This window comes from Piliocolobus tephrosceles, chromosome 9 (assembly GCF_002776525.5).
Source record: "Piliocolobus tephrosceles isolate RC106 chromosome 9, ASM277652v3, whole genome shotgun sequence".
In the NCBI taxonomy this organism is placed as follows: domain Eukaryota; kingdom Metazoa; phylum Chordata; class Mammalia; order Primates; family Cercopithecidae; genus Piliocolobus; species Piliocolobus tephrosceles.
The window spans coordinates 130,439,459-130,455,241 of NC_045442.1; positions in this window are offsets into that span (position 1 = coordinate 130,439,459).

Below are 15,783 nucleotides of genomic sequence, written 5' to 3' on the forward strand. Positions count from 1 at the left end.
GAAGCAGAGCATAAAAGTTTGGAAAATCTGCAGCCTGGCCATGTGGCGCAGAAAGAAAAAGCTTTTTAAAGGAATTTAAGCAGGCTGCAGAATGATCACTTGCTAGGGATATTTGCATAACTAAAAGCCAGCCAAGAGAATGGGGAAAAAGGCTGGAAGGCATTTCAGAGACCTTCCCAGGAGCCCCTTCCATCATAGGCCCAGAGGCCTAGGAGGACAGAATGGTTTCACGGGTCAGGCCCAGGGTATCCATTGCCCTGCACAGCCTTGGGACACTGCTCCCCACATTTCAGCTGCTTAGCTCCAACCATGGTTCAAAGGGGCCCAGGTACAGCTTGGGCTTTGGAGAACATAACGCTTGGCAGCTCCTGCGTAGTGTTAAGCCTGCAGGTGCGCAGCATACCAGGCTGAAGAACTCTTGGTGGCCTCCACTTAGATTTCAGAGGATGTATGAGAAAGTCTGAGTGCACGGAGAAGCCTGCTACAGGGGCAGAGCCCTCACAGAGAACCTCTGCCATGGCAGTGCCAAGTGGAAATGTGACGTTGGAGCCTCCACACAGAGTCCCCAATGGGGCACTGCCTAGTGGAGCTGTGAGAAGGGGGCCATCATCCTCCAGAAACTGGAATGGTAGATCCACCAGCAGCTTGCACCCTACACCTGGAGAAGCCACAGGCATTCAACTCCAGCTGGTGAGAGCAGCCCAAGGGGCTGAACCCTGCAAAGCCATAGTGGCAGAGCTGCCCAAGGCCTTGGGAGACCACCCTTGCAGCAGTGTGCCCTGGATGTGAGACATGGAGTCAAAGGTTATTTTGGAGCCTTAAGATTTAATGACTACCCTGCTAGGTTTTGTTTGCCTGGGGCCTGTAGTGCCTTTCTTTTGGCTGACTTATCCCTTTTGGAATGGGAATGTTTACCCAATGCTGCCTATGTGTCCACTGTGTCTTAGAAGTAAATAACTTTAAAAATTTTTTAACAGAGTTATTGGTAGAATGTACTTTACTGTCTCAGATGAGACTTTGGACTTGCGAGTTAACGCTGGAACAAGTTAAGATTTTAGGGGACTCTTGGGAAGGCATGATTGTATTTTTTAATGTGAGAGGGACATGAAATTTGGGAGGGGCTAGGGGTACAGTGATAGAGTTTGGATATTTGTCCCTGACCAAATCTCGTGTTGAACTATAATCCCCAGTGCTGAAAGTGGGGCCTGGTGGGAGGTGTTTGGGTCATGGGGGCAGATCCCTCATGGCTTGGTGCTGTCTTTGCAATGGCAAGTGAATTCTCATGAGATCTGGCCATTTAAAAGTGCATGGTGCCTCCCCCACCTCTTGCTGAAGCTTTCACCATGTGACATGCCTACTCCCCTTTCGCCATCCACCATGATTGTAAGCTTCCTGAGGCCTCCCTAGAAGCTGAGCAGATGTCAGCACCATGCTTCTTGTATAGCCTGAAGAACCATGAGCCAATGAAACCTCTTTTCTTTATAAATTACTTAGTCTTAGGTAGTTCTTTATAGCAATGTAAGAATGGCCTAATACACTTTGAAAAAAAAGTGTCAGTGAAAGCAGGTACTCAGATGGAGCTCTGCATTGGTTTTCACTCTCAGAGCATTTGCTGAACTGAGTGAACTCCAGTTTTGGTGTTTATAGCTTTGTGGGGATGAGGCGCTGGAAATAAAACCTAGGGCTACCGAAGGTGAATAGAGTATTCACTCTCTAAAGCTGGGTCCCAAAGGGTACACACTGAGCGCTAAGAAAATGGATAAAGGAGGCCCCTGAGAAGTCATAGCCAAACCGTAGGCCTCATGCTGGTCTTAGAGTGAACTTGGCAAAGTAACACAATTTTTCCTGAAGAAACTTATTTTCATGCCAGGCCCCAAAGAATACCTACAAATAATTTTCCATGGAAAATGAACAACTCATAATAAAAAAAAATCATTAAATCCAAATAAAACAAGGCATTAAGAATAAGAACCAGCAGAAACAACAAATAAGGTAAATCACAAAGACTTTAGATATTGGAATTATAAGACACAAGATACAAAATAATATTGTTTCTTATGTTTAAAGAAGTAATACACAAACTTTAAATCTATGCAGAAAGGAAAAGAAAGAATCTCAGGCTATAAAACTCAACCAAGAAGACTTGGAAAAAATCTAACTGAAATTTCCTGATTAAAAAAAAAAAACTAATTACTGAAAATGAAAACTTAATAGACAGTTTTAACAGCAGAATAGAGATAGCTGAAGAAAAGTAGAGAACTGAAAGATAGATGAAAAGAAACTATCCAGATCACAAAAAAGTAGTGGGAAATATACATTTATATTAGTTCCTGTTTCAGGCAGGAAATAGATGGCACACTCAAAGAATTTAAATGAATATAATTTTTAAATTTTTTTTTTTTTTTTTTTTTTGAGATGGAGTCTCACACTGGTCACCTGGGCTGGGGTGCAGTGGCGCAATCTTGGCTCACTACAACCTCTGCCTCCCAGGTTCATGCCATTCTCCTGTCTCAGCCTCCCGAGTAGCTGGGATTACAGACGCCTGCCACCATGCCTGGCTAATTTTTATTTTTTTTATTTTTAGTAGAGACAGAGTTTCACTATGTTGGCCAGGCTGGTCTTGAACTCCTGACCTCGTGCTCTGCCTGCTTTGGCCTCCCAAAGTGCTGGGATTACAGGCATGAGCACCGCCCCCAGCCATGAATCAATTTTTTGGAAGACTCTGTTTTGTTTTGTTTTGTTTTGAGACAGAGCCTCACTTTGTCACCCAGGCTGGAGTGCAGTGGTGCAATCTTGGCTCACTGCAAGCTCCACCTCCTGGGTTCGTGCCATTCTCCTGCCTCAGCCTCCTGAGTAGCTGAGACTACAAGTGCCCGCCACCACCACGCCTGGCTAATTTTTTGTATTTTTAGTGGAGACGGGTTTTCACCGTGTTAGCCAGGATGGTCTCAATCTCCTGACCTCGTGATCTGCCCACCTCAGCCTCCCAAAGTGCTGGGATTACAGGCATCAGCCACTGCACCCGGCCGAAGACACTATTAACAGAAGTGTGAGCTGGGTTAAAAGAACCAACAAAGGATGACGAGGGACCCAGTTAACTGGCAACTGTGGGAAGCCATCACAATTCATAGCACTGCGGGGCAAAGAAATGATAGAACCTAGCAAATGCTAAGCCATGTAGAAGGGCCCCAGATGGGAGTCACAGCCATAGAGGAACACAGTGACACCAAGCCTCAGCCCTGCAGAAAGGGAGTGAGAGAAATTAATAACCAAAGCAGTCCCTCCTCCTCATTTCTGCTGGGGCCTCCCTTTGACTAACCCAACAGCCAGAATGCAAGAGGGTCTGGACATCCAATCTGTAGAAGTCAACTTCCAGGGGCACAGAGCAGGGCAGAGGAAGACACAATCTGGAGGGGCAAATGGAAAACACACAACACTGAAGTTAAGCAGATTGAAATAGATTGAGAAGACCAGTAGGATTGAGAGCAAATGTTTGTCCAGTAAGTACTCCAGATGGGCAGGAGAAGGAGCAAGGGAAGGAGACGATGGTTGAAGATATAATGGCTAACATTTTTCCAGGTAAGATAAAGAACCAGAAAGATAAATAAGAAATCAGATTGCAGAATACCAAAGACAAGAACAATTTGTTAAAAGCAACTGAAAGAAAAAGCCAGATTGCCATTGAAAGAGCAACAGTGAGTGTGACGGCTGACTGCTCAACAGTAACACTGAGAGACAAGAGACAGTGGAATATCTTCAATATGATGAGGGAGGAAAAAAAAACAAACAATGCTGCCAAACTAGAATTCGATGCCCAGAGAAAATATCCTTTAAGGCCTAGGTGGAAAACATTCACAGACAAAGGAACATTGAGAAATCTTACCATAAGCCAACCCTTTCTAAAAGAAAGTTTAAATAATATACTTAAGGCCAGGGGCAGTGGCTCACACCTGTAATCCCAGTACTTTGGGAGGCCAAGGCGGGTGGATCATGAGGTCAGGAGATCGAGACCATCCTGGCCAACATGGTGAAACCCCGTCTCTACTAAAAAAAAATTTAAATACTAGCCGGGCATGGTGGTGGGCGCCTGTAGTCCCAGCTACTTGGGAGGCTGAGGCAGGAGAATGGCATGAACCCGGGAGGCAGAGCTTGCAGTGAGCCGAGATTGCGCCACTGCACTCCAGCCTGGGTGACAGAGCGAGACTCCATCTCAAAAATAATAATAATAATAATAATAATAATAATAATAATATACTTGCAGTAGAAGCAAAGTGATTAGAATGAGGAACAAATAAAGTGCCAGAATGAGAAACAAATAAAGTGCATATAAAACAATAGTAACATCTTTTTTTTTTTTTTGAGAAGGAGTCTCGCTCTGTCGCCCAGGCTAGAGTGCAGTGGCGTGATCTTGGCTCACTGCAAGCTCCACCTCCCAGGTTCATGCCATTCTCCTGCCTCAGCCTCCCAAGTAGTTGGGACTACAGGTGCCTGCCACCACACCCAGCTAACTTTTTATGTTTTAGTAGAGATGGGGTTTCACCGTGTTAGCCAGGATGGTCTCAACCTCCTGACCTCATGATCTGCCCGCCTCGGCCTCCCAAAATCTGGGATTACAGGCGTGAGCCACCACGCCTGGCCAATGGCAATATCTTATTGCATTTTAATACATAATAAAAGCCTATCAATCAAGAAAGGGATAGAGTTAAGAGTTCTAGGTCCTACTTTCAGAACTAGGGTAAAGTACTGATGAACTTCAGACTTGGTAAATTAAGTATTCCTGTTAATAATTCCTAGGTTAATGATTATAACTATACAAGCAGAATGTAAAACTTCCAAATTAGTAGAAAAAAACCTAAAGTGGTTAACAAAAGCTAATTGAAATTAAGGCAAGAAAAAAGTGAAAAGAAACGGAAAAAAAAAGGAAAATCACAAATAATATGGTAACTATAAGCTCAGATGTGTTAATAATTATAATAAATGTTTAATTCCTAAAGATAACTTTAGAGTAACGTGAACCAATAACATAACCTTGAAATACAGAATGCAAAAATTGACTTACACAGAGAAACTCGTTTCTCTGTACATGAGTACAAAATTCTACCTGAAAGTTAACAAGGTAAACATCCATCTTAAATTTAAGAAGAACAGCAAAATAAAGTAAAAGAACAAATAAAATGAAGGAATGAGCAGAAATTCATGCTGTATAAAACAAAAGTTGATAATGAAAAGACTAAATGGTCAAACCTGGGGCCAGACTGATGAAGAAAAGTGAATAGTGGAAATACTGTTTCCAGCCTAGAGGCGGCTACTGAATGTGTGGTCTCATTCTTCAGCCCCATTATTCTGTTTGTAACTCTATAGAAATAGCCTATGGGATAGGGTAGTCAGCACCCTAGGCAGGGGGCTCACTTTTAAAGTGTGGCAGTGTGGGTAGAGCTGCCTCACCCACCCCCACACCCAGTGACCTCAGCCCCCCCTTGCCTTTCACCAGGGTCTTTGTATGTAGTCATCCATTGGTATGGGCGGGGCAGTGGTTCCAGGAATCCCTGTGGACACCCAAATCGGTGGATGCTCAAGTCCCTGGTATAAAATGGTGTAGTATTTGCATGTAAGCTATGCAATCCTCCTGTGTACTTTGTCATCTCTAGGTGATTTATAATACCTAATACAATGTAAATGATATGTAAATAGTTGTTGTACTGTATTGTTTAGGGAATAATGACAAGAAAAAGAACTCTAGGCCAGCACGTTGGTTCATGCCTATGATCCCAACACCTCGGGAGGCTGAAGCAGGAGGATCTCTCTTTTTTTTTCTTTTTTTGAGACAGGATCTTGCTTTGTAGCCCAGACCCAGGCTGGAGTGCAGTGGCATGATCTTGGCTCACTGCAGCCTCGACCTCCCAGGTTCAAGTGATTCTCATGCCTCAGCCTCCCAAATAGCTGGGACTACAGGCGCACACCACAGCGCCCAGCTGGGAGGATCTCTTGAGCCCAGGAGTTCAAGAGGGCAACAGTGAGATCCCATCTCTACAAAAAATAAAATAAAGTAATTAGCTGTGCATGGTGGCAAGTTCCTGTAGTCCCAGCTACTCAGGAGGCTGAGGTGGGAGGATCACTTGATCCCAGGAAGTAGAGGCTACAGTGAGCTGTGATCACACCACTGCATTCTAGCCTGAGCAACAGAGCCAGACCCTGTCTCTAAAAATAAATAAATAAATGAATGAATAAAATAAATTCAGCATTATTTAAATACCTTACCATCAACTCACTAATTCAAATCCATGTGACTGATTCCTCTCTGCTAAGTGCATGGGCAGTAACCTGCACTCACACATCAAAGATCTGTTCCTCAAGTGTCTCATTTCCAGACAAGAAAGCGAGTTCCAAACATTACACGACAGGCCTACCTTCTACTAGGACGGACCGCATTGCTTGCCTTCCTGTTGTGTTTCCCATTTCACACTGCCTGGGTTCTGTCACGTCCACCCCAAGAGATCTGTGTGCACTCAGACAATTCGCCATTCAGTGGAGTTCCCTTGAAAGTCGCTCCTTGACTGCACATAAGAAAACAGCATTTCTTCCATTTCTTCAAACCTAACATTTTGTATATGAAAATCTAGGCAGGGCTTGTGCCCCGGTGACTGGGAGAAGAAGAAGAAATTTCAGGAGTAAATTCAGGGTGTTTAGTGCATCGAAACTGAATTCAACAGACACTGAGCTCCAGCTGTTTGGCAGGCCCTGTGCTACACATGTGGGGCCATCAGTAAATAAAACAACAGGAAGCTATTGCTGCGTCAGAGCACACGTGCTCGGGACACCACAGGTGGATGTGTTAGGAGAATTAATTCAAACAAGGACATCATCTAAGAAATGTATTGTGAACTATTTCTGATTAATAGATTGGCTACTTTTTCTGACTGCTGAGAACCTATAAAATCATAAAAGTAACTTGCATGTATTTCCCTTTTAAACATCAAATATTTTACGTAAGTGACTTCCTCTGAAGCACAGGCATTCCTGTGTGCTGGTTTGATCTGTTGTGGCGGTGACCAGTGGACACAGGAGCCAGGCAGGGCCTGCAGAGGCCAGACCCCATCCCAGCCACAGAACAGTGCCAGGTCTTGAGTCTCCTGAGCCTGCCCTGGCTTCCACCCCCACCACTAGTTTCCCAGGCACGCTGTCATCTCATGCCTGTCCCCAGACCCTTGAGTGACAGGGTGGGAGGATTGAGCGTCGGCACAACAGTGACAGCCGACATTTGTTGAATGTTGTGGAGCTTTCGATGAGCATGAACCTGTTTAACCTTTACACCACCCTTGAGTTCTGTATTAGCAGGTGTTTCACGGTTGAGGTAAACTACATCTTGTTGAACTTCTGTAAGTAGAACCGATTACAGTCTGGCCTAATGGCCGAGGGAGCTTGGACCAGTGGCCTGGCCTCGTGTCTGTGTTCTGAGACAAGCAGCCCAGGGTCAGAGCCGTGCTTCATAGATGAAGTGTGCACACCAGCCCCTTGCTTTACGTGAGTTATTTCTAGTCCCAAGAGTAATGCTTCAAGAGAGCCTTTCACATTCCCAATTTATAGATAAGGAAACCGAGGCCCGGAACAATGGAGGAAGCTGAGACCACACAGGCCGCGAGCGTCCAGGCCTCTCTGAGAAACACCCGGACACATTTCCCGCAGCAAGGCTCCCTGGGAAGGTGAGTGTTAGAAGCTGAGCATTGTGTGGAGAAATTAGTAGTTAATGGGGGAAAGAGGCAAACTCCCCAAGGGGAAAACCCCTTCCCACCCGCCCTGGGTCTCCGTGGGAGTGAGCTGTGTAGACAAAGCACCAGCTGAGTTGTTCGTCATGGGACCTTGACCACTGCCCCTCCTGGTTACCCCGTGCCCCTCCTGGTTACCCTGTGCTGTCTGGAGGTTGAATCGATGTTTGCCACTCCAAACCAGCTCTCCCAAACCTCGCACAAAAGGTGTGATGTTTGATGAGCTGTGTGGAAGCAGGCTCACTCCCCAGGTTCTCTGACTGTCCACCTTTGGGACACGGGGAGCTGTTGATGTTTGTCAAGTTGGGTCCATCCTTGGGAGTTTTGAAGGTTGTAAAGGACCACATGGGGAAAGGTTACTTCGTAAGGTTATTCCCACCTAACTGAAGGTCGTGGACCGGAGTTACGGGACTAGAAATGCTCTGTTACTCAGCATGGAAACGGCAGAAATCCTGGGAGACTGCACTTTTCCCATTCCACAATATCACTGCTTCCCCGAGATGGTGGAAGATAACATGTTATTCATGAGGGCTCAGCTGTTAAGATCTAGTGCGTGTAACCTGTGGAAGCTCTTAACTACAGCATGCAAATAACAATACTGTATGGTTAAAAATTTATCTAAGGGGGGCGGGCATGGTGGCTCACGCCTGTAATCCCAGCACTTTGGGAGGCTCAGGCAGGTGGATCACAAGGTCAAGAGATCAAGACCATCCTGGCTAACATGGTGAAACCCATCTCTACTAAAAATACAAAAAAATTAGCTGGGTGCAGTGGCGGGCGCCTGTAGTCTCAGCTACTCGGGAGGCTGAGGCAGGACAATGGTGTGAACCTGGGAGGCGGAGCTTGCAGTGAGCCGAGATCGCACCACTGCACTCCAGCCTAGGGGACAGAGCTAGACTCCATCACACACACAAAAAAATTTAGCTAACAGGAACCAATGCTGCTGTGGCTAGAGCATGGGGAAAGTATGTTAAAAGTTCACCAGGCCGGGTGCGGTGACTCATGCCTGTAATCCCAGCACTTTGGGAGGCCTAGGCAGGCGGATCACAAGGTCAGGAGATCAAGACCATCCCAGCTAACATGGTGAAACCCTGTCTCTACTAAAGCTACAAAAAATTAGCTGGGTGTGGTGGCGGTGCCTGTAGTCCCAGCTACTCAGGAGGCTGAGGCAGGAGAATGGCGTGAACCCGGGAGGCGGAGCTTGCAGTGAGCCGAGGTCATGTCACTGCACGCCAGAGCGAGACTCCGTCTCAAAAAAAAACCAAAAAAATTCACCGAAGGCGGATCACGTTCGGATTTTTAAGTGAGAACTGAATGGTTGTTGTTGTATAGGAGTGAGGCGTGCCATGCCCTGTGTGAGGAAGGGACTGTGTGGTCCCAGCCACCCTGCGAACTCCCCCTGCCCCCGTGAGTCGTCCCTGCTGCACTCGCCAGCAGTCTGGGCCCGTTTCCATTGCGGCTCTGACAGGTGGACTCTCATAGCACATCCACCTCCATCACCAGACCAGAGCTCCTTTCTCTCTGCAAGAAAGGCAGCCCACAGCACACGGTCGGCAGCTGAGTAGGCACTGAGTGGGCGCTTGCCCCTTGACTTCTCCCATTAGCCTCGTTGCCTTCTTGTCCCACCCACAGAATCACAGTGGTAACGCCCACTGCACGGGGAGGAACTGAGCACGGTCTCACTAGCTTAGCTGACGCGTCTCCAGAAAACTCGATGTGGCTCAGCAGCGAGCCCTCCAAACAGACACCAGACAGAGCCGCCAGCATTCTCTGTAACGCCAAGACCTGCTGGGCAGCATGCCTGGCCTTGGACAGGGGGAAGAAGGCAGCTACCGGGGCTGCATCTTCCTTCTTTTCTAGCTACTTTTCTCTGCCTTTTGTCATTTACTTGTCAAGATCAGATCTCAACATAGAACACCTGATATTCTCAGTGTTTGATTCTCGGCAAGTGCGTACTTCATACCAGTCAAACAGCTTACATAGAAATGGAATGTTTCATGATTGCCTGGAAGTCTCTAAACACCCCTTTCTTGGTCTAACTCTGATGCTGTGGCTGTGTGATCTGTCCTCCTCTGGCTTCTACATGAGTGGACATGACCCCCTTTGGAACCTCTCACCCCTTTGAGAATAGAATGAGAGCTGTGGACTGTCCCGCCACAATTCCACAGACTGGGTAATCCGTAAGGAATAGCAGTTTTTTTGGCTCATGGTTCTGGAGGCTGGGAAGTCCAAGACATGGTGCCAGCATCTGGTGAGGGCCTTCCCCTGGTGGAAGTGGGGGCAAGAGAGAGGCCAGGCGCGGTGGCTCATGCCTGTAATCCCAGCACTCTGGGAGGCCGAGGCAGGCAGATCACCTGAGGTCAGGAGTTCAAGACCAGTCTGGCCAACATGGCAAAACCCCGTCTCTACTAAAAATACAAAAATTACCCAGGCATGTAGTCCCAGCTACTCAGGAGGCTGAGGCAGAAGAATCACTTGAACCTGGGAGGCAGAGGTTGCAGTGAGCTGGGATTGTACCACTGCACTGCTCCAGCCTGGGCAACAATTGCAAAACTCTGTCTCAAAAAAAAAAAAAAGAGAGGAATGGGGACAAACTGATCAGGAGCCACATCCCTAGACAACAAATCCACTCCCGATACAAAAGCATATTCCATCCACAGGGGCAGAGCCTCAGGCTAACCCCCTTGGAAAGGCCCCAGCCCTGTTACAAGAGCAACTCAGCTTCCAGCAGATGAACTCTGGGGACACAGGCAAACCACTGCGTTCAGAACATTGGCACTTCTCATTTGAACTCTATCTCCACACACCCTGCATGGACTGGAAGTGCCCTCAGCAAATAGTCAGATTCACGTGGCTACACTGAGTTTGTTCAGTTTGCTTCCCCTATTGCAAGGGTTTTGTCCTTCCAGTTTCTGTCAGCTTCTGGGTGATCTCTAGGGCCTTCGAACTGTTATTTTAATATCTAATACAGAAGTTATCATGGTTATTAGCAGTAGAGTTCCTCCAGTAAAGGCAACTCTGCCGTGGCCTAAAACAGATTATGTGAAACAATTTCACCATGTGGATGTACATTCAGATTATGGACTGATACATAATCAAAACCAGAAATCTTTACAAATGGAGAAAAATGCATTTTCCTACTATTGTTATAAAACAGTTTGGGCCACTTCTACTCCCTAGTATCCCTGGATTACGTAACACTAACAGCTGTGATTCAGTTCCACATTCTGCATCTAAGGAGCGAGGGCGGGAGCCGAGCCTTCCTGCCTTGCATCTCCCTGTCCTTGTGCTTAATCTCAGCAGCATGACATCATACTTGCTGATAATTCACCTGAGTGACGAAAATAATTTTTATAAGCATGTCACAAAAAGGAAGGAAAAGTTTCTTTTCCCTGCTTTGATATTTGAACCAAGTGGAACTCTGGAAGTTTTCAATAAAATGAAAAATAATTTAAATTGGAGAAAAAAAATCTGTACCAAAGGCTCATCCAAATAACTCTTTTCTAAAACTGCGGCTGGGCTTCCAGAACTGCCAGAGGGACTGGGCATGAAATGCGCTGGGCGGTTCAGTGTGCCCGTGGGCACTAATGCTGCTTTAATTGGATTTTGCAAACACTGATGATGTCCTTTGACACACAGCAGAGCAATCTCAGGGCGGTCGAGCCAAGGCCAACACTTGGAGCTCTGACACATCCGTCATAAAATGCTCAGCTGGGCTGGGAAGTAACCTTAATACTTCCATTGTCTTCCCAATCTCTGCCTCCATTTCATTTGTCCCTAATCCCTCCGGCTGTGCTTGCAACATGTACTTCAAATGTCCTCTCTCTTTGTGCTCAGTCCAGTCTTACAGTTACCATAAAAAGAAAAAAAACACATTCCTTACACAACAAGAAGGAAAACAACACCTCTGACCTTGAGAGCAATCGGAGCTGACACGGCTGTCTTTTCCCTGTTTGCAAATGAGTTCAGTCACCCGTTTGAGGAGCCAGAGTAAAATAAACACTTCGGTGGTCACTCAGGGCAGAGCGTTATGGCACAGAAGTCCCGATGAGTGCTTTCAAAGCACTGCTGTGCAAATATTTACAAACTCTTAGAGCCCCAGTCCAGTCCCACTTGTGAGCCAGGGATTCTGATAATTCATAGAATGACAGAACCCCAGATTTGGGAGGGATGGAAGATATTGCTTAATCCAGAGTGTGACACCCATCATGGAATTTTCCCTTAAAACACTCCTGAAAGACGGATGTCAGTGTTCTGCCCTGTGGCAGGAGCTCTGGCTTCCAAAAGCACTCTTCTACTGCTGGGAGTGACAATGCTTAGAAATTTCTTTTTGCATTAACTAAATATTCCTTCCAGAACCTTCTACGCATTGGTCCTTGATCTGTCCTTGAGCTGTGTAAATGTATAGTTATCTAATCCATAAATATAGGCATGCAAGAAAGTACTTTCTTTAAAGTCAGTTTACATTCATGTCTAAGCCTCTTTCCATCAGCGTTGTGGCAACACTTCAATTCCCTCGTTATTAGTTCCCGGTCACTGTCCGACGGCCCCGGGATAATGAGGAGGTTCCCGGAGTTGGCACAGAGCCAAGCACCCAGGGACCTCCTACAGCCGTCAGTCCGGGCTGATGACTGCCGAAATGCTCCAGTCCCTTGCCTTCCGTGTGGGCGTGCTGGTCAGGAGCTCCCTCAGCTGTACCTGAGGTCCTCTCTTCTGGACATCTCCATAAAGTGGGAGTCAGCCTTCCTCTAATCTTGGGATACTTCCATTCCTTTCTTCCCAGAACACTTCTTTTTCTCCTAATTTTCTTTTTTTCTTTTTCTTTTTCTTTTTCTTTGAGACGTAGTCTCGCTGTGCCGTTCAGGCTGAAGCGCAATGATGCAATCTCGGCTCACTGCAGCCTCCACCTCCCGGTTCAAGCAATTCTTGTGCCTCAGTCTCCTGAGTAACTGGGACTACAAGCGTGCGCCACCACGCCTGGCTAATTTCTGTATTTTTAGTAGATACTGGATTTTGCCATGTTGGCCAGGCTGGTCTCAAACTCCTGGCCTCAAGTGATCTACCCACCTCTGCCTCCCAAAGTGCTGGGACTACAGGTGTGAGCCACCGCACCCAGCCTTTTCTCCTAATTCTTAAAAGCATCAGTCCTCTATCTATCCTACCACTAAATTCTTCCAAGCTTTTATAAAAGTCAGGAAGAGCCCTTGTCATCAAGCTTTCTGGAAAACACCCGCAGCAGCTGAATTCCAAGTCTGAACCGTCACCTGGAGTGGAGCTGGGAGATGGGAGAACAAACCGGGAAGGTAAATGGAGGGAGACAGAATATAGGTTGTCACTGCCTACCTCATAAAAGGAACCATTTTTCCCCTTACTTTCCCTCCAAATATTTAAAAAGATCGTTCGTGTTTGCCTGAAATTCTATCCAATCCAGAAATTATTCCCATTTCCTTCCACTATTCCTCATAAGACAGAGTTCCTGGTGTTTTATCCTATCTCAGTCTGCACTTGTCTGCCCATGTCTCTCTTAAAATACAGTGCCAGGGCCCAAGTTCAGCATGGAAGGTGTGTTCTACCAACGTAGAGGGCCACAGGGCTTGGAGAACAGCCATTGTTTCGGGGAATGCACTATTAGTAAAGCGTAAGATCATAACAGCTTTCTCCCCAGACACAGCATTCTGTGACTTATATTGCATTTGCAGTCAGATGGAACTGCCTATTCTCTTTCTAGCCCTTTCTCCGGGATGTGTGCTCACTGTCACGCAGGAAGCCATCAATACGCAAGGGCGCTCATGTCCACAGCTACCAGACTCTGAAGAAGATGGCATTTCTTCCCGGTGTTGCCATCACTTCATTCCATCAGCCAAGTTCTTCTTTGTGGCTCAAGGAATGTTAGCTCTTTGAGATATCATCAACAAAGCATGTGAGATTGTCAGAGGATGAGCTTTCAGGAAAATCCTATTGACAACAGCCAAGTGGAAGTCAGAGTGTCCGTCCTCAGTGACCTGTCTTTGTGCCTTGGATTAGAGCACCCTCATTCACATCTTCTTTCTGCGGCGGTAGTCAAGATGCTTACATGGGGTAAGAACCCTATCAATTCAGGCTACTTGGAGGGAAGGCCGTGGAATGAGGGAAATGTCAAGTATATTCAGTAACCAAAAAGTATGCTAATAAAGGGTTGCTAAGTAGAAAAACATTCTTTGGAAACTATCTCTAAGAACTATTTTAATTATCACACAAACTGCTTGTATGGTGCATCTATAAAGTTTGACCTCAGTTTGTTCTCAAGCAGCATTCCTTGCTGGGACAGCCTTTTTATGAGCTCAGCGCCGCACTCCAACTTGAGCTCAGTATGATTAGTACAAATTACAAATTACCAGGTTTCATGTTAATGAGATTTTCATGCCATAAGGATTACAGGGTCTTGGAGACAGAAGGGATCTTAGTGGGAATTGAATCCAATCTTTTATCCGTTTCTAGAAGCCTCTGCTTGACTGTTTCCTGAGCCAGAACCACACATATGAGGGGATAACACAGTCCATCAAAAACACTGCTCTAGAAAATAGAAAACGGGGCCGGGCGCGGTGGCTCACACCTGTAATCCCAGCACTTTGGGAGGCCGAGGCAGGTGGATCACCTGAGGTCAGGAGTTCGAGACCAGCCTGGCCAACGTGGTAAAACCCTGTCTCTACTGAAAACACAAAAAATTAGTGAAGCATGGTGGCACACGCCTGTAATCACGGCTACTCGGGAGGCTGAGGCAGGAGAATCGCTTGAACCCGGGAGGCGGAGGTTGCGGTGAGCTGAGATTGTGGCTGGGTGAGGAAGCTTAATGGAAATGATGTGCTCACAGAATTCCCAGCATTCCTCCCTCTGCTGCCTCCCGAAGTCCGGGGTTGCCTCCGCCTGGCCCAGTGTCAGGCTGGCTTCTGATTCTCTCGGCAGGAAGGGTTGAGTCTCCTCCTCCCTAGAGCTCTGCGATTTCGGGACATGCCTTGTGGGTCTTGTTCATTCTTTGCTCAGGCTGGAACTCATTTATTTTAAATGTTTCAGCGACTCACTGAACCAAACATGTATCTTTATTCTTTCATCTTTCATCTCTTTGTCTTTTGGTTTTACCTTCCAAGAGTTTTTGAAGATTTTATCTTCCAACTTGTCTTTTGAGGCGTTTTTGCTCTCATAGTTTTTTTTTTGCACAAGCTTTTGTTTCCTTTAATACATTTCTTTTTCAAGTGTTCTGTTCTTGTTTCGTGGGTTCAATATCTACGTCTCTCTCTAAGGATGTAAATTCTAGCATTTTTATTCCTTGAGGTGTTCTCCCTGCACTGCGCCTGTTTCCTCCGAGTGGCTTTCTGTTTGTCCTGTTTCTGTGTGAACTTGACCGTGGCTGCTTTCCCCAGGAGTCTGAAGATTTGGCGCTGTCCACCCAGCGAATCAGCCACTACCAGGCTGACTGCAGCTCTGTGTGTGGCCACACTGTTCTGTGATCTTGGGGGAAGCCTCATCGGAGACCCCTTCCTGTTAGGATCTTCGTGGCTTTCCAAGTGGATGAATGAGGTCCTTTAAAGGAAAGTGTTCAAACGCCTTGTCTGGGAGACAGTAATCCTTTGGCTGCCAGTGTTCCGAGAGCCAAGTGAGGAAGAGGAGGTGGCCTCAGACTCAAACCATCCCGGGAGCTCTCTCTCTCTGTGGTCCAGAGAACACACCTTCTCCAGGCGTCTGTCACAGTCGGGGGTCACCCACCTTCTGTGAGAGGTGGAGGAGCAGGCTTCTTGTCCCATCTCCAGTGAGCCTTTTATTTCAGGCCTGCCTTCACCCGACACCCATGGATGCTGGTGCTCCCGTTCTGTGCCTCTCGAGTTTGAGCTGCAAATGTGCTTGCCTGCGGCTCCACTGTCCTTCGGCTTCCTCGGTAGGATGTGCGGACACCACTGGCCCAGCTCCCGTGCGGACACCACTGGCCCAGCTCCCGTGCGGACACCACTGGCCCAGCTCCCGTGCGGACACCACTGGCCCAGCTCCC